A 23,845-nucleotide genomic window follows, 5' to 3' on the forward strand; every position below is an offset into this window, starting at 1 on the left:
TGGTACTTTAAGTTCTCAAATATTTCTATTCTCCCTCCTTTCAGCTGGTAATATTTATTTATTTATTGTTGCATTTACAGTGGTACCTCGGTTTAAGAACAGTCCAGTTTAATGATTCAATTTACAAACTCTGCAAAACCGGAAATAATGTCCCGGTTTGAGAACCTTACCTTGGTCTACGAACGGAAGCCGAATGGTGGGAAGCCTCATGAGGGAAAGCATGCCTCGGTTTAAGAACAGTTTTGTTTTAAGAACGGACTTCCGGAACGGATTAAGTCCGTAAACCGAGGCACCACTGTATATCCTATCCTTTTTCTCCATAGCTTATGGGGTTCTCCCCCTTCTCATTTAATCCCCGCGACAACCCTGTGAGGTAGGTTAGGCTGAGAGGCAGCGACTGGTCCAAGGTCACCCAGTGAGCTTCATGACCGAGTGGAGATTTGAACCCAGGTCTCCAAAGTCCTGGTCAGACACTCTAACCACTGCACCACACTGTCACTTGCTTGCCTTTTCGTCTCCTTCAGAGCTCCCTTTTCAGGGTGCTCCCTTTCTTCCGCCTGGTGTTGCCTTCCCTGCCAATGTAATTCACATCTCTTGTTTCTTCTCCCCACTCCCAGGCCACAGTCACTGCATGAGACCACTTTAAAAGCCACGGCTTTCCCCAAAGAATTCTGGGAGCTGTAGTTTGTTAAGGGTGCTGAGAGCTTTTGGGACACCTTTGTCCCCTTCACAGAGCTACAATTCCCTGAATGGTTTTAACAATCATTTGCTCTTTACAGGGAACTCTGGGAATTGTAGCTCTGAGAGGGGAACAGGTGTCTATCAAGGAGCATGCCTTTGTGCATAAATCACAACGTTTTCTGTCAAAATACACAGATACATGGGGGCTAGGAAAGGATTGGGTTTTGAGCTGCAAAAAATGTTGTGGTGTTGTTACTTTTATTAAGTCAAGGTTTACGATACTACTTTAAGTCGCTTTGGAAACTATAATCAACACATGGGCATAGCTGGGGGGGGGCAGGAAGGGGCAGCTGCCCCCCCCCTCAAATCAATACAAATCTGAGGTTCTGCCCCCCTAACAAAAGCCTGCCCTCCCTTAACAAAAATCCTGGCTAGGACCATGACATTATCTAAAAAACTCTCATTAAATTGAAGATGTTCCTTGCTGTACTGGAAAACTGGGTTCCTAAATAAATACATTATTATCTTGATTGATTATACAATACCCTACATTTGCACATCTGCCAGGTGGATTAAAAACAAATCCTGCAGTTATAAGTAGCATTTCTTTTTTTTGCACGCATCCTCTGCCCCATCTAATCTAATCAATCTGAATTTAGTCCCTTTGAAAACAATGGGCTGAAGTTTGCGGTTGCTACTTAATCTCTTCATCGCTTTCCATGGGATTTAGTCAAATATATATACAGTGGTACCTTGGGTTAAGTACTTAATTTGTTCCGGAGGTCCATTCTTAACCTGAAACTGTTCTTAACCTGAAGCACCACTTTAGCTAATGGGGCCTCCCGCGGCCGCTGTAGTAACATGGGGCAAGTAACATTCTTGTCGCTGTAGTTGCGTACATAAATAAATTTCTATACAACTTGGGTAGCTCTATCCCTAGAATTCCCAGTACTTCTGGGAATTACTGGTTTATGTTATTAGGTGCTATCCCATATTCATCATCCTCAGAGTCACAAAAGGAAACCACTCTAGGAAATAGTTTACACTTCATAATCACTGAAATACTCCAGCAAATGTGTCAATTAGGTGATATCCCATATTCATCTTCCTCAGAGTAGACTTGCTGCAATCAGAGACAGTGGGTCCACTCTGTGGCTTATTTGGACATCCATTAATAATAATAATACTAATGTATTCTACCATATTGCTAATATTACCATAATAATCATAAATAACAACAACAACATCATCTAATAGAAAGATCTATCCCTTTTTGTAAAAAAGGAAATCATTCCTCAGCTATTTTAGACACACATTCTCGCTGGATGACCCTCTTTAAAATTATACAAAAGCAATAAAAGGAAATGACATATATAGATAAAAAATGGGTAGGTCCATAACAGGAGCTTTATTCACTTTGAATACACTATTCATTTCTACAAAAAGATCAGTGCTGGGGTTGTTGTTTTTTAAAGGTCTTCTAATTTAAGAGTCTACAGCCATATGTCACAATCTCTGTGGAAACAAAGATGGCCACTGTGATGAAATTGCACGAGCAACACACTCCTCTTTGTGGGGAAACATATGGTAGGTGCAGCTAATCCTAGCAGGCTGAGCTCTCTCCCACCCCTCGTTCTTTTCACATTGGAAAAATATTTCTTTGCAACATGCATTTGCTTCTGAAGTGGAAATTTTGGAGCATGCTCTAAAAGGTTGGACTTCAGCTGATGGGTTGTGCGGCTGGCCGTAAAGATGATCAAACCTGTCAGTTTCGGTTTCCCGCCATTTCTCGTTTTTCCATTCTTAAATTCAGTTCTCCACATTTCTGCAGCCATCTGCAATTTGTTTTGGAAACAATACTGAGGTGGATGGACCACATTTCTGACAGCATAAGGCAGCTTCTTATGTTCGGGTCTAGAATCTGAATCTTGAATTTGCAGTAAATTAGCAAGGATGGCAAGTGTTTTGCAACAGCAGTCATGAAAAGAATCCTCAACCTGTAAAAACTCAAATGTACAGTGGTACCTCAGGTTACATACGCTTCAGGTTACACACTCCACTAGTCTAGAAATAGTGCTTCGGATTAAGAACTTTGCTTCAGGATGAGAACAGAAATCGTGCTCCAGTGGCACAGCGGCAGCAGGAGTCCCCATTAGCTAAAGTGGTGCTTCAGGTTAAGAACAGTTTCAGGTTAAGTACGGACCTCCAGAACGAACTAAGTACTTAACCCAAGGTACCACTGTAGATTGGTATGTGCAGGTTATCCCACTGTACGTGCATCAAAGGATGCAATACTTAATTGGTCCCACTTCCTGGACCACTATTATGAACTTGGCTGGAGTTCATAGAATCACAGAATTATAGAGTTGAAAGGGACGCCACGCGTCATCTTGTTCAACTCCATGCAATGCGAGTAGACCTTGGGTTTTTAGTGGTGATGGTGGAGAATAAGCAGATCTCAGAAGAGCTCACAAAAGCTCTAACTCATATTGTAGAAGCATTGGGGAAAGTATTTGCCCTCTCTCTGAGTGTTTTTCTTTCCATTTAGATGTCTGCATAATATTCTACAGTGGCACCTCGGGTTACATACGCTCACATACCTTTAAAGCCCTATACGGCCTAGGACCCTCGTACCTACGGGACCGCCTCTCCTGGTATGTCCCACAGAGGAACTTACGGTCTTCAAATAAAAACATCTTGGAGGTCCCAGGCCACAGAGAGGTTAGGCTGGCCTCAACTAGAGCCAGGGCTTTTTCAGCTGTGGAACGCTCTGTCACAAGAGACTAGGGCCCTGCGGGACTTGACATCTTTCCGCAGTGCCTGCAAGACAGAGCTGTTCCACCAGGCCTTTGGTCAGGGCACAGCCTGATGCCCTCCTTTGGCAATCTTCGCAGAGCTCTGGCCCAGTGGTTGCTATCAGTTTGATTTGAGTTAATTTTATAATGAATGGTTTTGGTATGCTGTACTATTTTATTGTTGTTAGCTGCCCTGAGCCCGGCTTCGGCTGGGGAGGGCGGGATATAAATAAATTTGTTATTATTATTATTATTATTATTATTCAGGTTACATACGCTTCAGGTTACAGACTCTGCTAACCCAGAAATAGTACCTCGGGTTAAGAACTTTGCTTCAAGATGAGAACAGAAATCATGCTCTGGCGGCGCGGCATCAGCAGGAGGCCCCATTAGCTAAAGGGGTGCTTCAGGTTAAGAACAGTTTCAGGTTAAGAACGGACCTCCGGAACGAATCAAGTACTTAACCTGAGGTACCACTGTACCTCATAAGGTTGAGTGTTGAGTTGAAAATATGCAGTCTGATCTTCCTCACATTTGCTCAGGGACTCACCACTGTTGTCTCACCACTGCCAGGGTTGGGCAGAGCCAGAATCAAAGATGAGCAGAGCATTGGAGGTCATTTTTGCATAGTTGGTGACTTTTTTTCCACACTCAGGAATCCCTCTTCCTTCTCCATCCAAGGCCAGCAAGAAGGTGGATCTACTATGAAACTAATGAAGGTTTGGCTTCTGGTTCCCAGATCCAGGAGGGGCTTCAGAAGCAACTTTAGACCACATTGCTTTGAAAATTTGAATCTAGTAGACCAGGCACCCTCAAGCTGAGCCCTCCAGATGTTTTGGGACTACAACTCCCATCATCCCTAGCTAACAGAACCAGTGGTCAGGGGTTGTAGTCCCAAAACATCTGGAGGGCCAGGTTTTTGGGGGGTGTGCCTGTAGTAGATCCAATTACGTCTTAAATTGATTAATTTCCCCCCTATATATTTCAACATTCCCAAAGTTTGAGATTCAGTAGCACAGATGTTGTAAAGGCTGTTGTAAACAACACTACTGAAGAAGATAACAATGGTTACGCAAACCTCATTGCTGATTGTGAAGGGCCTCCCATGGCAGTTCAGGCTTCATCAGAGCCTCAAAAATGTAGGTCCGCCACTGGCAAGCAGTGCTATCGGAGTTGGAGGACCAATTCCAGCCATGTGAAAGCATTCAAAGTGTTCCAAAAGAAGACTAATGAGTAGGGCTGCCATACCTCCTTGATTTTTTGGACATATCCAGGATTCGTTCATCGGAAATAGCGCCCAGCTGGAATTTCCAAAAATGTCTGGGGAAACCCGGGCAATGGCAACCCATTTCGGAACTGTTGATTTTTTGGTGAATTTAGCTCAAAAACTTCATTTTTGGGAGATTTTGTGACAGCAACTTTTGTGTCCGGGTTTTCACTTTTTGAAATACTGTATTTTTTGCTCTATAAGACTCACTTTCCCCCTCCTTTTTAAGTAAGGGGAAATGTGTGTGCATCTTATGGAGCGAATGCAGGCTGCGCAGCTATCCCAGAAGCCAGAACAGCAAGAGAGATCGCTGCTTTCGCTGCGCAGCGATCCCTCTTGTTGTTCTGGCTTCTGAGATTCAGAATATTTTTTTTCTTGTTTTCCTCCTCCATAAACTAGGTGCGTCTTATGGTCTGGTGCGTCTTATAGAGCGAAAAATATGGTACTAATGAGGAGTGTGTAACGTGGGGAAAATTCCCATCTAGAGAGCTCTAGATGGCTGCATTTGCTGTCTGGACCTAAGTTGCCCCACTCCGCGACAGAAGTTGACTTTCACACCAAACCCAGCAAATGCCCCACAGTAACCATGCTGGTTCCTCGAGTCTGTTGCTCTTAGGAAGCTGTTTATATCATGCTGACGTCTGCTCACCCTACGATGTCATCAAATTTCCTGTTTTTGAGGGGGCGTCCCCCATCTTCTGCTAGGGCAGTGTTTCAGGGAGCTGCGCTCAAAACAAGATACATTCAGAAATTAGAACATGTGGTTAAATGCAGCATAGCTAAGTAAATAAAGTAGGTGTTCAGCGGTGAACGGTTAAATCTCTGCTCACCATGGGAAAACTGACAGCTTTAAATGTTGAATGGAGTCATTTCTTTTTCTGTTAGGTTTTTTTTTCTTTTTTAAAGAAAGATCCACACTTGTGTTGTTTGGCTTTGTTTTTAAACACAAAATCTTGTCCTTTTTTTCTTCTGTTTCTCTTTCATAGAAAAAAAACACACACAGGGCACTGAGATTTCCTTTTCCTCCTCCGATTTTGAACATGCGGAAAGTATTCTCAAAATAGTTCCTTTGCAATGATACTTTTGCAATTATAGCTTTGCTATTTTATGTGCTCCATTAAAAAAAAGAGATTTTTAAGAAAGAAAATGTCTTTAAAGTAACCTTGGAGTGTTATCTAACACTTCATAGGTTGAGCAAAATTAACAGCCAAAATATGCATTTCTGGAGATGTAAAAGCAGGTTTTATGCATATATAATGGAACTGCATAAAAATAAATAAATAAAAATAAAACATTTCTGGGCTGCAGTTTTGAATGAAATGCAGAAAATGACAGGTTGCACATTATCCAGAAACCCCAAAACAATTCTTCTCTGTGTGCTTCAATCTGAAGTTTTAAATGTTCAGTCTTCAAAGGTTAGCAACTCCTGACAACAGCAAAAGTTTGTATAGTTCAGCAATGGAAAAGTAAAGATCCCCCAACAATTACAGAATGGCTGAGGAAAACTTTAGGGAATGTTATGGTGGTAAAACAGACATACATCTGTCACACCATTAAATATAACTAGCAAACCAACGTTAATGTGAAAGAGGAGCCTTTTTCGTTCAATTCAGAGTTACACAGATAAAATAGCTTATTAATTTGACACACTATCATTATGGAGAGTCTCGTTTCTCAATTTTTCTCATTCTCCTTTTTCACTTTTTAGATTTTGTTTCATATTCTATATTAGTAGATTGTAATATTTAAAATTTGAAAGTATACATAAAATCAAATACATCTGGAGGGTTACAGTTTTCCCATCCCTATTATGCAACTTTTCTGCCTTATCCATGTAGTATATCAATATTCAGATACATACATCATGTCGTCCTGAACTCTTCCATAGCGGCCGTGCTGATTTTGCCCATGTACGTAGTCTTTTTGCATGTGCTGATGAAGAAACCAGGTAGCCTTCCATCAACTATAGCTTCCCATTTTGGCTGAATCAGGAAACCGTAGTTGCTTCAGAACATTCCAAGGGACACGGGTGGTGCTGTGGGTTAAACCACAAAGCCTAGGACTTGCCAATCAGAAGGTCAGCGGTTCGAATCCCCGCGATGGAGTGAACTCCCGTTGCTCAATCCCTGCTCCTGCCCACCTAGCAGTTCGAAAGCACATCAAAGTGCAAGTAGATAAATAGGTACTGCTCTGGCAGGAAGGTAAACGGCGTTTCCGTGTGCTGCTCTGATTCGCCAGAAGTGGCTTAGTCATGCTGGCCACATGACCCGGAAGCTGTATGCTGGCTCCCTCGGCCAATAAAGTGAGATGAGCGCCGCACGACTGGACCTAATGGTCAGGGGTCCCTTTACCTTTACCTTTTACAGAACATTCCACCATCTTAAATCATGCCTTGAAGGTTTAATATTCTGACTTATACTGAAGCTAGTAACCATGGTTTCCTGGTTTGATCAATACTTAACTGAATTCTTTGCTGGGTCACAAAAAAAAGGAATAAACACTGGGGTCCATGTATGGGTAAAAGGCTTGTTTCTGTCTTGTCTTATTAAGCCAAGATTTGATCGTAAGTAAAATCCTGAGAGAGAGATGCAGTATACATGGAAGTTTGGTGCAGAGAATGGCTTAATCTCAAACCTTTGATCCCCGCCGGACACATCTGCTCTTCCAGAACAGATGTAGACCATACAAGCGGCTTATTTGAATACTTAGCCAAAATATATTATTGTTGTTGTAGCAATAAAAGCCTGGGAAAAGAAACGAAAATGCTCCACTGTTTGTTTGGTCTCCGAAACAGAGGACAGAATGAGCAGAGCAGAACAGCTAATCACATCGTTGTGAATGTGGGAAGAACATTTCTCTTGGGTGAGCAAGTTGTACAGACCAATGAAACAGAACAATAGACATTTCGCAGGTGATTGATTAAAAAAAGAAAACAGAATTCTGGGGTAGTTATGGTAACATCCTATGCAGTGCTCTCCAGGGATGGGCATACATGTCAATTTTTATTTCTCTCAGGTTCTCTTAAATCCTTGTGAAAATTCCTCAGTGAGTTTCTCTGGATATTCACATTTGCATGCGTTTTTGCCTATTCTATACATTTTTACGAAGTGATTTGCCCCCGAAAACATTGCATAATGTTATCAGCCTTACCAATAATTCGTCTTCTTTTACTACACAGTCATCTCAGGGCAATGTACAGTGAAAATACTTATGTTTATTTTTTAAGGTAAAGGTAAAAGGACCCCTGACCGTTAGGTCCAGTCATGGCCGACTCTGGGGTTGCGGCATTCATCTTGCTTTGCTGGCCGAGGGAGCCGGCGTACAGCTTCCGGGTCATGTAACCAGCATGACTAAGCCGCTTCTGGCGAACCAGAGCAGCGCCAGAACGGTGTTTACCTTCCCGCCGGAGCGGTACCTATTTATCTACTTGCACTTTGACGTGCTTTCGAACTGCTAGGTTGGCAGGAGCAGGGACCGAGCAACGGGAGCTCACCCCATCACGGGGATCCGAACCACCGACCTTCTGATTGGCAAGCCCTAGGCTCTGTGTTATTTCCAGTATTATATGCATTTTAACTCTTTTTTTTTTACCCTAGTACGTGCATTTTTGTACTTGGCTGCAGAACTGCACTGCAAAATTTGGAGAAGTGCACGTTTCAAAGGACAGCTTTTGTTTTGCATTTTATTTTGGAAAGTTTAAATTAGGTACGTTTGCCTTTAAAAGGAAACGTATTCAATTCCCTCCCCCTCCCCCCATGCCGAGTATCTCTTAATACTAAAAAGAGGTGTGTGATATTCCATCTGTCAAAGTGATAGGAGGACTGTGTTTGATCAGAAAGCATGCTGGAGAAAATAGAAGGACTTCTTCCCTGGGTAGCAAGACCGTTCACTTCTCGATAAAGTCCCATGGCTCTTCTATGGATGTCTGAATTGCTTCTCCAATGAAATGGCAGCTGAGTTCATTCTAGCATTTTTGTGAAGTTCCTAATAATACTGCCTTTGTGTAGGTACTAATCACAAGGCTGGGCTTGGCAGTTGTGGGGAGGCAATTAATTTTATCTCCGAAACATATACAGTGGTACCTCGCAAGACGAATGCCTCGAAAGACGAAAAACTCACAAAACGAAAGAGTTTTTCGTTTTTTGAGTTGCTTCGCAAGACGGATTTCCCTATGGGCTTGCTTCGCAAGACGAAAACGTCTTGCAAGTTTGTTTCCTTTGTCTTGCAAATTTGTTTCCTTTTTCTTAAAACCGTGCATTCACTTTGAGGAGCAACTCATAGCACGCGGTGTGGTAGCCTTTTTTGAGGTTTTTGAAGACTTTGGTGATTTTTGAAGCTTTCCCAAAGTGTGTGTTTCGCAAGACGAAAAAATCGCAAGACGAAAAAACTCGCGGAACGAATTAATTTCGTCTTGCGAGGCACCACTGTATGTACTGGGGAAGTCCCTCAGTATCTGAACATTATTTTTAATTTTGGGTGTTCCCATTTTCCTTCTGAACTGACAGGCTCTTGGCCACCTGAATTTGCTATTTTTTGCTTAGCATTTACACCATGCTGCCCACGACCTGGTGCCTTGCAGATGCATTAAGAGTACAACTCCCATTGGTTAAGATTTGAACTTGCTTTGAAGTTCACCTGCTTACTGTAGCTGTTACACTGCTGTTTGTATAGGATGAAGGCTGTCAGTTGGGTAAGAATGCCCTTCAAATCCACCTGATCCTTTACATCCCTGCCTAGTCACTGAAATACTGGAGAAAGTTGCTGTTAGTGGTCTCCCATGGCTCAGATGCGTGGCTGATATCCAACAGGAGCTGTGTGTTCAGTACTGTAGGCCCAATTTTGTGAAACTCCCTTCCAGCTGAGGTCACCTTAAAGGTAAAGGTAAAGATACCCCTGCCCGTACGGGCCAGTCTTGACAGACTCTGGGGTTGTGCGCCCATCTCACTTAAGAGGCCAGGGGCCAGCGCTGTCCGGAGACACTTCCGGGTCACGTGGCCAGCGTGACATCGCTGCTCTGGCGAGCCAGAGCCGCACACGGAAACGCCGTTTACCTTCCCGCTGGTAAGCGGTCCCTATTTATCTACTTGCACCCGGAGGTGCTTTCGAACTGCTAGGTTGGCAGGCGCTGGGACCGAGCAGCGGGAGCGCACCCCGCCGCAGGGATTCGAACCGCCGACCTTTCGATCGGCAAGCCCTAGGCACTGAGGCTTTAACCCACAGCGCCACCTGCGTCCCCTTAGGTACTTAGGTACTTACTAAAGAATTGTTTTCTTCCAGCGGGCACTGTAGATGAATTCTGATTTTATAATTTTAACTGAGTTTTAATTGCGTTGTATTGAGCTTCTCCCATGCAACTTAGAGATGATTGCAATTCTGCAATATATGCGATGTCAGAATGCACAAATAAATAAATAAAATCAGACTGTTGGGTTGTGCTTTAAGGTATTCTGGCAGTAGTATCTTTCTTTCTTTTTTTTTTAAAAAGAGTGTGTTTGTGTTGATCGTATCAGGGAGATGGAACAACTCTCTTGTTTTCAGGCTTCTCTTCTTCCCTGAGGGGAGCTTCCTCAGAGATGAGCCAACTGCACAGTGAGCCTCTGGGGTCCAGCTCCATCCCTCATCTTGCGATTCGGCTGTTCCCTGGATACAGACCAGAATGAGTTCCTACAAGGAAACGGTTCTTCTGCCATACTGATTATGCTCTGCGAGGATCAGATAGTAGTTTGAGGGAGGAAACAACCTCTTGTTTGGTTGGCGTACTGTGTTGAATGTGTCGGAAGCTTGTGGTTTTCCTCCTCAGATGCCTTGTAGAGAGGGGGAACCATGGCTCTGCAGCACAGGATATACTTGGATGTAGAAGGCCCCTGGCATCAGTCGCTGGGATCTCCAGGTAAAAGAATCTGGAGGAAAACCCTTCTCTGCTTAAGACACCGGACAGCCACTTCCTGCCAGCCAGTGGAGGCTGGTCTATTCGAGCAGACAGGACAATGTCCCTCTGACTTCAGCCTGCCCTCAGCCAGCTACCACCTGCCTACATTCTTTCTTGCAACATGTTCTGGGCTAGAACTGCCAGCCAGCTTTTGTCCTCCTTTGCTCCTTGTGCAACTCAGCAAGGAGGAGGATGTGAGAGGACGGAAGTTAGTTGGCTCCGTTTGTCATTGGCTCTGACGCTGCCTATCATTGGCTCTGGCTCCGCCTACTGTCAGTCTCCCTGCCATCTTCCATTTCCAGTGGGCACCAGCCAGAGTAGACAAGACTGGGAGAGTATAACAGCAACTGGACTCTAGCCACATTCAGACCATAAATTTAAAGCACTATGGTACTGCTTTAAACAGGGACACGGGTGGCGCTGTGGGTTAAACCACAGAGCCTAGGACTTGCCAATCAGAAGGTAGGTGGTCCGAATCCCCGCGATGGGGTGAGCTCCCGTTGCTCGGTCCCTGCTCCTGCCAACCTAGCAGTTCGAAAGCATGTCAAAGTGCAAGTAGATAAATAGGTACTGCTCCGGCAGGAAGGTAAATGGCGTTTCCATGTGCTGCTCTGGTTTGCCAGAAGTGGCTTAGTCATGCTGGCCACATGACCCGGAAGCTGTACGCCGGCTCCCTCGGCCAATAAAGCGAGTTGAGCGCCACAACCCCCGAGTCGGCCACAACTGGACCTAATGGTCAGGGGTCTCTTTATCTTTACCTTTACTACTTTAAACAGCCATGGCTTCCCCCAAAGGATTCAGGGAGCTATACTTTATTACAAGTCCTGAGAGTTGCGAGGAGACCACTGTTCCCTTCCCAGGGATGTGGGTGGCACTGTGGTCTAAACCACTGAGCCTCTTGGGCTTGCCGATCAGAATGTTGGTGGTTCGAATCTCCACAATGGGGTGAGCTCCCATTGCTCTGTCCCATCTCCTGCCAACCTAGCAGTTTGAAAGCACACCAGTGCAAGTAGATAAATAGGTACCGCTCCGGCAGGAAGGTAAATGGCATTTCCATGCTCTCTGGCTTCCATCACAGTGTTCTGTTGCACCACAAGCAGTTTAGTCAAGCTGTCTGTGGACAAACGCCGGCTCCCTCATCTTGAAAGCGAGATGAGCAACCCCATAGTCGCCTTTGACTGGACTTAACTGTCCAGGGGTCCGTTACCTTTTACCTTTTTCTTCCCCTCCCAGAGTTACAATTTGCAGACATCCTTGTGAAAAGGGACTGGCTGTTCAACCACTCTGGGAACCGTAGTTCTGGGAGGGGAATGGGACCTCCTCGCAACTCTCAGCAACCCTTAACAAGCTGCAGTTCCCATAATAACCGTATTTTTTGCTCTATAAGACTCACTTTTTCCCTCCTAAAAAGTAAGGGGAAATGTGTGTGCGTCTTATGGAGCGAATGCAGGCTGCGCAGCTATCCCAGAAGCCAGAACAGAAGAGGGATTGCTGCTTTCACTGTGCAGCGATCCCTCTTGCTGTTCTGGCTTCTGAGATTCAGAATATATATATATATATATATATATATATATATATATATATATGGTTTTCCTCCTCCAAAAACTAGGTGCGTCTTGTGGTCTGGTGCATCTTATAGAGCGAAAAATACGGTATTTCTGGGAAGCCACAGCTCTTTAAAGTCGTGTAGTGTAAATGTGGCCGCTCGGTTTTTTTTAATTGTGCACCCTCAAATTTTAAAAATTGGGCCTTCGGTACCTGGTACCCAACTGGGTATTTTTGGGATCACAACCCCCATTATCTGTGACCCAACGAACGACCTTCTGGTTAGGACCGATTGGACTGGTAACATCTGGAAGTCACCAAGTGAGGAGAGACTGCTTTAAGTGCGCATGAAGTTTTAAATAGGAGTCTGACCTTTCTCATGCATTTTACTTGCGGTGTGGCCTTCATCTCACTAGCATGAGCACGTGGTGCTGGTAAACATATCCTCATGTATATATAGGGAAGTTTCCATTCCAGTGACGCATGTGGCCAGTGGGAACTGATGCTAAGAAGCAGCCATCCCCCCGGACGAGGACGGGGGACACATTCACTGACCCTGCAGAACGCACTGCTGAAGTGTGCTACCACATGGAAACATTTCCACATGATCTAAGTTTAAGACGTAGAGAAATGTGTGGCTCTCCAATGTTGCTGGAGACCATCAGCCCCAGCTAAGCATGGTTAGCGGTTAGGGATGATGGGCGGTGCAACCCTGCAACATCTTGGGAAGACCATCCCTGAAGGAAAAGGACCTTTAGCATGGAGTGGAGCGCATTAGAGGACTCTTGGTCTTTAGCGGAGTTTATTTATTAAGCACGATTGCTGCCAGCGGGGTTGTTGTATGACATGTTTTCCTTGCTCATGGTTTGTTTACTCAAAACGAGAACTCCCAGGAGGATACAGATCTTCCGAGAGCTCAGTTGCCATAGATGCTGCTCCTTCTGTGATGCAGTTTCTTCATAAGGATGACAGCGTATAGGCTATGGATATATTTCTGCTTATTTTGCTTTTAAAGAGACATTAGCTCTCTTCTTGAGATCATTTACAATTTAATCAACCAACCAACCAACCTTGCCATTATTTGTTAAAATTGCGCCTTTAATCTTTTTGCCGTCCTTCCCTAGGATAATAAAGCACAAGAACCAAAAGAGGTTTTTTAAAAATGAACCAATGTGCCCTTAACATTCGGATTGGCTGATTCAAATCTGGCCTCGCTAACTGAAATGGACTCTGCCTATTTATTTATTCAATTTCTAAACCACACTTCATCATATATTATCCCAGAACAGTTTTACCCACAAAAGTATACACTTTAAAAATGATAACTTTTCTTAAAAACATTGTAAAACATTGTATAGTCGTACCTTGGATCCTGAACGCCCAAGAACTCAGACGTTTTGGCTCCTGAACGCTGCAAACCCAGAAGTGGTTGTTTTGGTTTGCGAACGTTCTTTTGGAACCCTAATGTTCTTTTGGAACCCTAATGTCTGATGGGGGTTCTGCGGCTTCTGATTGGCTGCAGGAGTTTCCTTCAGCCAATCAGAAGCCGCGATTTGGTTTTCAAATGTTTTGGAAGTCGAACAGACTTCTGTAACGGATTCCGTTCAAATTCCAAAGTACGACTGTAGAGTACAGTACAGCAGGTGAACAATAACAGATTAGTCAATTACAGTGTTATTTAAGTAACTTGTCAAATGTAAATCAGTTAAAACCTGCAGCCCTGGTAAATTGGTTTAAGATTATCAACTCTGCTCTACCGTAGCCTCAGGGTCAACCTGTCAAATAACAGGTGTGCGAGAGCAATTGTTCCTTCAGCAATGAATTAAAATAATGCATAAATTGAATTTGAAAAGAGCAAGTTTCTGAGAACACAATAAACAGTGTTTGTGGCTGTTTAAAATTATATTATTCCAGATAATATTTTTTTGGCTTTCAGAAAGACCATATCGCTGTCAAAGGGGGAAGACTGATAGAATCACCTTCTTTATGTCTTTATAATCTAGAATCATAGTTGTGCTGCATAGATACTATGCCGTTAAAGCACATTTGAAGTACATGGTTTTCCTCAAAGAATTCTGCGCTCTGTAGCTTGTTAAGGGCTGCTGGGAATTTGAACTCTCTGAGGGATAAACTACCACGCCCAGAATTCTTTGAGGGAAAGAATGTGCTTTGGATGTGCTTTAAAGTGTACACAACCTTGGTCTTCATAATCTGGAATCAATAGGCTTCAAAAATAACCTAGCCACCCCCTCCCCCAGCTGATGCAGAAAGCCCACTTTTACAACATCTCTGCTAGTTGGCCATTATGACTCTGCTTAGATACCTCTCTTGAAGGAGAGTTTGCCAGCTGCTTGGGATTGTAAACTAATTGGCCCTAAAACTGTTGGGTCTAAACCAGTGGTGGCCAAACTCAGCCCTCCATATGTTTTGGGACTACAATTCCTATCATCCCTGACCACTGGTCCTATTAGCTAGGGATAATGGGAGTTGTAGTCTCAAAACATCTGGAGGGCCGAGTTTGGCCACCACTGGTCTAAACCAAAGGCAAGGCTTCCCCCCCCCCATTCAACCTTGCAGAGGTGGGGGAGATTCCAGATCTCCTGGAAGATTAAGGCCACATCCACACCAGATATTTAAATCACTTTGATACCACTTTAACCTTCCACCAAAGGATCTGGCTAGCTGTTAAGGGTGCTGAGGCTTGTTAGGAGATTCCTGTTCCCCAAGTTCCCAGGGAAGAGGGACTGACCGTTAAACCACTCGGGGAATTGTAACTCTGTAAGAGGGTGGCGCTGTGGTCTAAACCACAGAGCCTAGGGCTTGCTGATCGGAAGGTCGGCGGTTCAAATCCCCGTGACGGGGTGAGCTCCCATTGCTCGGTCCCAACTCCTGCCCACCTAGCAGTTTGAAAGCACGTCAGAGTTCAAGTGGGTAAATAGGTACCGCTCTGGTGGGGAAGGTAAACGGCGTTTCCATGTGCTGCTCTGGTTCGCCAGAAGCGGCTTAAGTCATGCTGGTCACATGACCCAGAAGCTGTCTGCGGACAAACGCTGGCTCCCTTGGCCTATAGAGCGAGATGAGTGCGCAACCCCAGAGTCGTCTGCGACTGGACCTAACGGTCAGGGGTACCTTTACCTTTAAGAGGAATAGGGGTCTCCTCACAACTTTAAGCACCGTTAGCAAACTCCTGGGTTCTTTAGGGGGAAGCTGTGACTATTTAAAACAGTATTGTAGTTCTTTCAATGTGTATTGTGAAGGTGAGACCGCCCCAGCCAGATTGCTGTCTCCTTTTTGCTCTCACTTCACAATACAGGCAAGAATATTATAATCCAAATTCTCCCTTCTGCATGCTGCCTGGTGACTGTCACACATGATTATCCGCCTGCGTCACCACTGCTGACTTCTGGAAGTGTTGCAATGATGCAGCAGGCCTTGAAATCCTGGCCCTGTGTGTGTGTGTGTGCAGGCACATTTGGACATGAGAGTCGCTGCCTGCCTTTCGAGACAAGGACAGCTTTCTAATATAGAACAAAGACTACACGTATTTGTCTGGCTCGCTGGCAACTCTTGGCCTGCTGCAGTGCGTCCGTTTGTGTGCCAGGTCTCCTGTTTTGCTCGCTCTCTCCCACCCCACCCCTTCCTGCTTGCTGCAGAAATGGATTGGGTGATGCAAGAACCATTTGCATAACTACATTATAAAGGAATCGGTGGTGCTGGAAGTTTTCCTGAAAAGAGCTTAGTAGTCAGAAAGAACCTGTTGACGTAGTGGCAGGGCCACATTGAAAGCGCTGTTCTTCAGCCATGGCTCCCCCCCTCAAAGAACCCTGGGAAGTGTAGTTTAAGGATGCTGAGTGTTGCAGTTATTCCCTTTGCAGAGTTAACAGTTTGCAAAGTTACATAACGGTCAGTCTTCTTCTCAGGGAACTCTGGGTATTGTACCTCTGTAGCGGGGGCAATGGGGATCTCCGGACAGCACCCATAACAAGCTACAGTTTGCCGATTATCTGGGGAAACCCATGACTGTTCAAGTGGTATAATATTGCTGTAAACGTATGGTGTGTATTTAGCCTAAGAAAGCCTCGTTTTCACAGTACAGTGGTACCTCCGGTTGCGGACGGGATCCACTCCGGAGCTCTGGTCGGATCCTGAGGTTTCCACAACTGGAGGAACCATTTCTGCGCATGCGCGTGTGGTAAAAACCCGGAAATATACCGGTACTTCTGGGTTTGCTGCTTATGTATCCCGAAGTTTACGTAACCGGAGGGATACGTAAGCGGAGGTACGGCTGTACAATGGTACCTCGGAAGTCAAACAGAACCCATTCCGTATGTCTGTTTGACTTCAAAAATGTTTGGAAACCAAGATGCGGCTTCCAATTAGCTGTAGGCAGCTCCTGCAGCTAATCGGAAGTCGCAGAAGCACGTCAGATGTTTGGCTTCCAGAAAAAACGTTCGCAAACCGGAACACTCACTTCCGGGTTTGCAGCGTTCGGGAGCCAAAACGTTTGACTCGCAAGGCGTTTGGCTTTCAAGGTGCAACTGTACATTTAAAGTACTACGATACCACTTTAAACAGTCATGGCTTCCCCCAAACAGTCCTGGGAACCGGGGCAGCCTGTCTTGCTTCACTACCTGAGATGAAACTGGAATGTGCTGCTGCTGCCACCATCTCAAAAGAAGCTTTGCTTACCTGGGTCATGCAGCTGTGAGTTCCAGGTTCTGGGGAGATCTTATGGGGTGCAATCCTGCCACAGAGGATCTCACCAGAAGCCACCACTTCTCAATTCTCTGTTGGTGGGGGTGCCACCCCTTGATATTTCACTTTCCAAAGCGGCTGCCATAGTCCGCCTCATGGGCAGGACAGTTCCCTTCTGGAAACTGTAGATTAAGGGTGCTGAGACTCTTAGCCGCTTTGCGACTCCTTAAGGGGAATGAAAGGCGAGATATCAAGTCCAAACTCCTCCTCCTCCTCCTCTTCTTCTTCTTCGGGTTGCTATGAGACCCCAATTCCTCTCATGGAGCTACAATTCTTGGAGCTTCTTGGGGAGAAGGAGTGATTCTTAAAACTCTCTAAGAATTGTGGTTCGGTGAGGACCAGCACTCTGATCCTGCACCCTGGCTCATCTGGAACACTGCTGGTTTATTCTGGGCTCAGCCAGCAAAATTTAAATTTGTGTAATTTAAGCTGGCGTAAGTCACCAAAAAGGTTGGGATGGGGAAAGGAGAGACACCTGTAACCAAACCCTGTTCATCTTGGGCACGTGACCTTGGGCCCAGTCATTAAAGGGTGGGCCCACACTCACCTGCCACACGAGAGGCTCCTAAATGGAGTTTGGGATAGGTGTAATTTTGATTGGCATGAATTATGCCAGCCTACATTGCACCAGCTTTCTATAGTTAGGATTGATCTGTTAATCTGAGCTGGATTTTCAGAGACCCGTCTTTAACAAATAACCGACAGCATTCAGTATGATTTATTCGAGAGCTCTTACCTTTGTCCCTTTTTAATCTGGAGAGTAAAAGTCAAAACATCTTAGGGACTCTTTGTTCCTTGGCTGTTCCAACTTCTGATTACCCTTGGCTCCAAATTGCCGCAGGAGTATGAGCAAGGAGCTGGTTTGTACTCTTCTTTACACTACACTATATCAACAGAAAGCTGTAAACCCATCAGTGTTAATTGCGTTGCTGTGGTTTACCCGCTGTTGTAAATGAGGTGAGAAGCCAGATCAGGAACTGTAAAGTGCTCAGTGTATAGCAGCAGTAGTATTTGAAAACAAGCCAGAAACAGTGTATTACTTTGACTGATGCTTTGTGTATGGCTATAAAAAACACACACAAACCCATAATGAAATAAGATACTCTCAAGGATTATCCTGTGAGCTTGGTGGTGGTTCTGTTAAATGTTTGCGATGACAAAAATAACAACCCAGATTTCAGTATCTTTTAAGCATTCCTTCATAGTTCATTGTTAGAGCAAATATATTGCAGGCAGGCAGAAGGTCCATGGCTTCTCCAGGTAGTATGGTCTCATATGTTCCTCTTAACAGAAGATAGCCCTCTGTCTCAGGGATGGAGAGCCTGATGTTGCTGAACTTCAACACCCATCATCTCTGACCACTTGGCCATATTGGCTTGGGTGGCTGGGAGTGGGAGTCCATCAACATCTTGAGGGACATTGATCCCCCATTCTTGCTATTCTTTGAAGGGGACAGTTGTAAGAGGACAGTTCTCTCTTTGAAAGGTTACCTGGTTTAAAGATGGTTTAAAGATAAAGAACCATAAGAAAGGAGGAGAGCAGTGGCTGACATTTTACTCTCCCACAGTGTCTTGGAGCGACTCTGTCTTGGGGCATTATGGGAAATGTAAATGGTGGTGTCCCAACTCAGCAGCTTTGTTGTTCCCCAGCACTGCCCCCTGGGGCACATGAATATACGTGGGGGTCCCATCAAAAGTCGACTTCTGTATCTCCCCCCCCCCCCGTGCTCCAAAAAAATCTAAACTTCCCCTCAGTCAAGATGGCAGACTGAATCATTCCAGAGTTTACTGACTGGAACACCTCAAAAGATATTGTCACACCATTTGGTGTTATGGTTTCTGAGTTGGAGGAGGCAGCTTTGGTCTATATTTGTATAACAGCGGACTCCACTAGGTATTCTCTGTAACGTATCCATGCTTATATATCACATTTGCAGAATTCCATATCCCCTCCAACAGTTTCAAATACCAGGAGATATGTTATTTGCTAAGTTTAAAAACACACACACATTGGAAAGAATCCTAAAATAGACAGGGCCAAAGGAGTGTGACTGATCGGAATCAAAGGGCAAACAAACTAGACACTGACCTGGCATAACCCACAAAAGCACTTCAGGTTTCTCCTCTGTGCCATGAGTCATTCCGTGTCACTCAGTCAGAGTGCAAGCTCCTGGAGGAGGAAAAATTCAGCTAATGGTTTCTCTTTCCACAGAATAAAAGCCTTCAACAAGCTTGCTCACAGGATCCTTAATAAGTATGGGGGGGGGGGGAGTGCATGAAGGATGGAAAAGTCAACGTTGTTGTGGGGAAAATACGTGACATGGTAAGGAAGTGGGAACAGACCAAAAGGGTTGATGTTACTAGCACTTCTGGAAAAGTCTCCTCCCAGACCAGAAATCCTTTAGGTGAAGATTCCAAGAATCAAACCTGGACCTTCAGACGCAGAAGGTATATTCCTCAGTTTAGGTCTGGCTAAAAGTTCCCCAAAGTAAGTTCTCTTTTAAAGTAAGGAGCAAAATAAACTCCACTCATTGCATGGGGCAAATTTTGAAAACTGGGGGCTGGGGAGATGGGACGACGCTGACAACAGCTCACTGGTCTCTTCCCCAAACTGGTTTGCTGAGGCACCATTTTGAATTCCCTACAATGTGCCACGTAGAGTGATTCTGAGGATTTCAAAATGGCCACTGGCAACATGGACAAGTCGGAAGGTGCACTGTTGAGTTTTGGAAACGCAAAGGCACCTCTTCTCTAGGAACTAGAGCTGGCATGGGGCTGGGGATCCCTTCTATGGGCGGCAGAACTCTGTATCTTCTTGTGTTGCTCCTCTTGGGTGCATGAGCTGCCAAGGAGCATCCTAGGGCTCCTCCAGATTTATTGACCATTCATCCTCTGCTTGCACAAAGCTTATGCAGAAATTAGACCGTGTCCAGCCTTTGCATACACACCATACATTTAATACACCTTTAAAGCATATTGTTTCCCCCAAGGAAGCCTAGGAACTGTATTTTGTTCAGGGTGCTGGGAATTGTCGCTCTGTGTGAGGGTTAAACTACAGCTACCAGGATTCTATACAGGAAGCCATGTGCTTTAAATGTATGGTGCATGGGTAGGCAAACTAAGGCCCGTGGACCAGATCCGGCCCAATCGCCTTCTCAATCCGGCCCGCAGCCGGTCCAGGAATCAGCACGTTTTTACATGAATAGAATGTGTCCTTTTATTTAAAATGCATCTGGGTTATTTGTGGGGCATAGGAATTCGTTCATTTTTTCCCTTCAAAATATAGTCCGGCCCCCCACAAGGTCTGAGGGACAGTGGACTGGCCCCCTGCTGAAAAAGTTTGCTGGCGCCTGGTATGGTGCATACACAGACTTTATGGACCATTCATTCTGATCTGCCTGTGAGGAGGTTATATAACAATGAACATTCAACCTGATTTCATCTGATTTGTTTGTGTGGTGGACGGTTACATGTATTGCCATGAGCCATTTATCCCACACTGTTTAGTGTGTTTACACATCATTTTCCCTAACTTTAAAAAAACCCAAAAGACAAACAAACCATGTTTTTAAAAATAAAAATAAAAGTAGATTTGTTGCACCAGAATGCTTTAATCCGCTTTGATTGCACAAACCAAAATTTCCGGTATGCAATTGCATTCCTACCACATAATGCTGGCAGTCTGGAGATGACTCAAGACAACAGGCTAAGCGCACCCATTGACCAGGCCAGCTCAGCTTGGCAACTTAGAAAAGAATTAGCAACAAGGCAAAATCAGAGCAAGCCTGCAAAACCAGTCACTGTTGAATTTAAATGTCAGACAGACCTAATATAAGCTCGGATACGTAAGTATTTTGGGGAGGTTCTGCTGTAGATAGGGGGCTGATATTGTAGAGCAACAAAGATTTCAAAAAAAATCACTGGTCAGAAAGGACGTTGCATCAAAAGCGCATCCTTATGCCAAATTGGCTGACTTTGCCAATTTGGTAACGCAAGTTGTGCTGGGGGTTTTTTTGTTTTTGTTTTAAAGCATCACATAAGGTAAAGGTAAAGGGACCCCTGACCATTAGGTCCAGTCATGGCCGACTCTGGGGTAGTGGCACTCATCTCACTTTATTGGCCGAGGGAGCTGGCGTACAGCTTCCGGGTCATGTGGCCAGCATGGCTAAGCCGCTTCTGGCGAACCAGAGCAGCACACGGAAACTCTGTTTACCTTCCTGCTGGAGCGGTACCTATTTACTTGCACTTTGACGTGCTTTTGAACTGCTAGGTTGGCAGGAACAGGGACTGAGCAACGAGAGCTCACCCCGTCACGGGGATTCGAACGGCTGACCTTCTGACCTGTTTCCGGGTCTCTTTCACAGGAAGTGATTGGCTAACTCAGCCCCCCTTTGTGTTAGGCAGGGGTAATAAAACATTTATTTCACAACCTTTAGATCAGCAGCAAACTCATCTTCCTGCAGGAATAAAAGAAATAGAGAGTTTTGTTGTCGTCTAAACAAAAACTGCTTTGGGGATTTTTGTTACCCTGCAAAGCCTTGCTGTGAATTCAGCAATAGTTGTGTGAGTAGAGGAGCAAGGGGTTTGGAAGCCAGCTTTTTAAGCATAACTTTTTAAGCATAACTGGTGACAATTACTGCGATTTTAAAGGTAGCAGCTAGAAAAGGTTTGTCAGAGTACTGAGAGGAAATTCATTAAAGAGTTAAGTTCAATCCAAATAACTTTATTGTGCTAGCCATTGGCCATGACAAATCTGAATAAAAAATAAATAGAAGCAAAAGGGATTCCGTGCCACAAATACAGTCGTACCTTGGATCTCAAACACCCTGACTCCTGAACAAATCGACTGCCGAACGATCGAAACCCAGAAGTGAGTGTTCTGGTATTCGAACGTTCTTTTGGAACCCGAACATCCAACAGGGCCTCCGCGGCTTCCGATTGGCTGCAGGAGTTTCCAACAGCCAATTGGAAGCCGTGCTTTGGTTTCTGAACGTTTTGGAAGTTGAACAGAATTCCAGAACGGATTCCGTTCAACTTCCAAGGTACAACTGTAATAGTCTCTCTTTATATCTTTGCGTTTCTCTTACAGTTCACGGCTATATTGTCCAGTTGGCAACATATCTGACGCCACATCTGTCAACCATGGCACTTAAAGAAGCTCTCACTGTACATACACCATACATTTAAATTACATTTAAAGCACATAGCTTCCCCCAAAGGATCTTGGGAACTATAGTTCACCCTCTCACAAATCTACAGTTTCCAGCACCTTAAAAAAACCAACAACTATAGGCTGCATCATTCTGCAGGGTTGATCCTGACTAGGAATGAGTGAACATGTCAGTATCGGTTTCACTAATTTTTCCACTCTTAAAGTCAATTCTCGACACTCCACATTTTTCATGGGGGGAAAAAACCTATGGAAATCCTGCATATGTATTCTCATAAACGTTACTTGGCTAGGAATTGCATTGTAAATGTGAAAGAAGTGCAAACCAATTTTTGGTTCTCATATTGTTTCGGAAATTGTGAATTTCCCTTCAGTGCTACTTGAATCTAATTTCTCCACTGTCCTTAGCCCTGACCATCCTTCAAACCACTTTGTGCTTTACACATGAAAGAAAGTAAATTACACCCAAACAGGAGAAATAGCTTAGTTTCCTTAATTTAGACAAGGAACAGAATCCATGCTTTTTCCTTTTGCCACAGAATTGAGGTCACCTTTGTGCAGATTTTTATTTTAAATATGAAGTACGCACAGTCCCGTGAATGCTATTCTCCTTTTTCCTTCCCCATTACTTTTGCTGACTTCTCTACCCATCTTACCACTCCCCTTTCTCTTTTGGAGCTTTGGTTTAAATTTAAAATTAAATGGGTGATATCCAAAGTAATAAATTAAAGGGCATCTGAGGAGTCTTAAGGACTGAGCTTCGAAGCAATAGAGCCATGGAGAAACCATGTAATTTTCAAAGGCCTTTATGTGGCGTGTGGGATAGGCTGCTGGCTCTTTAAAATTACTCACTGGAAGAAATTCTGGATGGCTGAGGATTAAATCTGATCATAAAGTGTGGTTTTACTGTGAAGAATAACATTGTAAAAATGCCACTTTCATAGTCATCAGAATCTGTTCATTATGTATGTGTGTGTGTGTGTGTGTGTGTGTGTGTAAAGACATCTGTTAACAGCCAGGCCAAAATACTTTTCTACGGTTTCGTTTTCAAACAGAGCTAAAAGGCAAATATTCCTAGCCTAGGCCAGGCAAAAGACAGTTTGCTGCCTGAGGTAGATTGCGCTCCCTCAGGGTGACCATAGACTCAGCTACCTTAGTCAAAAGGCAACATTTTGAATGTGTTATAAACATGCAACACCAGATGGCGCTGGAGAGTAAAAGAAAATTCAATGTGATTTTCCATAGCGGGTTCCCCCCTCCCTTTCGTTATAACAATTTAATTTTTGACTTATTTATAGGGTCGTCCGTCCGTGCCCGCCCCCGATGGGCAGATCCACCGCATGTTGCCTTTCTTACACAGAGCAGTCCTCTGGTTGCAATGGTTGTGACTTTTTAGTTTAGAGAAAAGGCAAGAATTGACATGATACGAAAGAAGTTTATAAAATCGTGCGCGAAAATAAAAAAAATATTAACCGTGGCGTGAAGAAATTGGATCGAAAAAATGTTTTTTTCCCCTCCCTCTTATAATGCTATAACTTGTGGACACCCAACAAAGTTGAAACATTGAAAGATTCAGGGCAGATAAAAGAAAGGGCAGTTAAACTATGGAACTCCCGCAGGAGGCAGCTATAGTCACCAACTTGGCTGACTTTAAAAAGAGAATTTGACAGATTTGTGGATGATCAGGGGCTGCTAACCCTCATA

At 44.4% G+C, this 23,845-nt stretch overlaps 1 protein-coding gene across 5 annotated transcripts in view; it reads left to right on the plus strand.

Moving 5' to 3' along the window:
- Nucleotides 1–23,845, plus strand: part of PDE8A (phosphodiesterase 8A) — a 191,341-nt gene that overhangs the window by 112,424 nt on the left and 55,072 nt on the right. Inside the window, exon 1 of one of the 5 annotated variants that reach the window (XM_079954242.1) lies at nt 13,840–13,860. The exons of the other annotated variants lie outside the window; for them this stretch is intronic. The gene's annotated coding sequence lies outside the window, so the exon portion shown is untranslated. Of the gene's footprint in view, nt 1–13,839; nt 13,861–23,845 lie in introns of those variants that run through there. 5 annotated transcript variants of the gene reach the window in all.

The sequence above is a fragment of the Podarcis cretensis genome, assembly GCF_951804945.1.
Source record: "Podarcis cretensis genome assembly, chromosome: 14".
Lineage (NCBI taxonomy): Eukaryota > Metazoa > Chordata > Lepidosauria > Squamata > Lacertidae > Podarcis > Podarcis cretensis.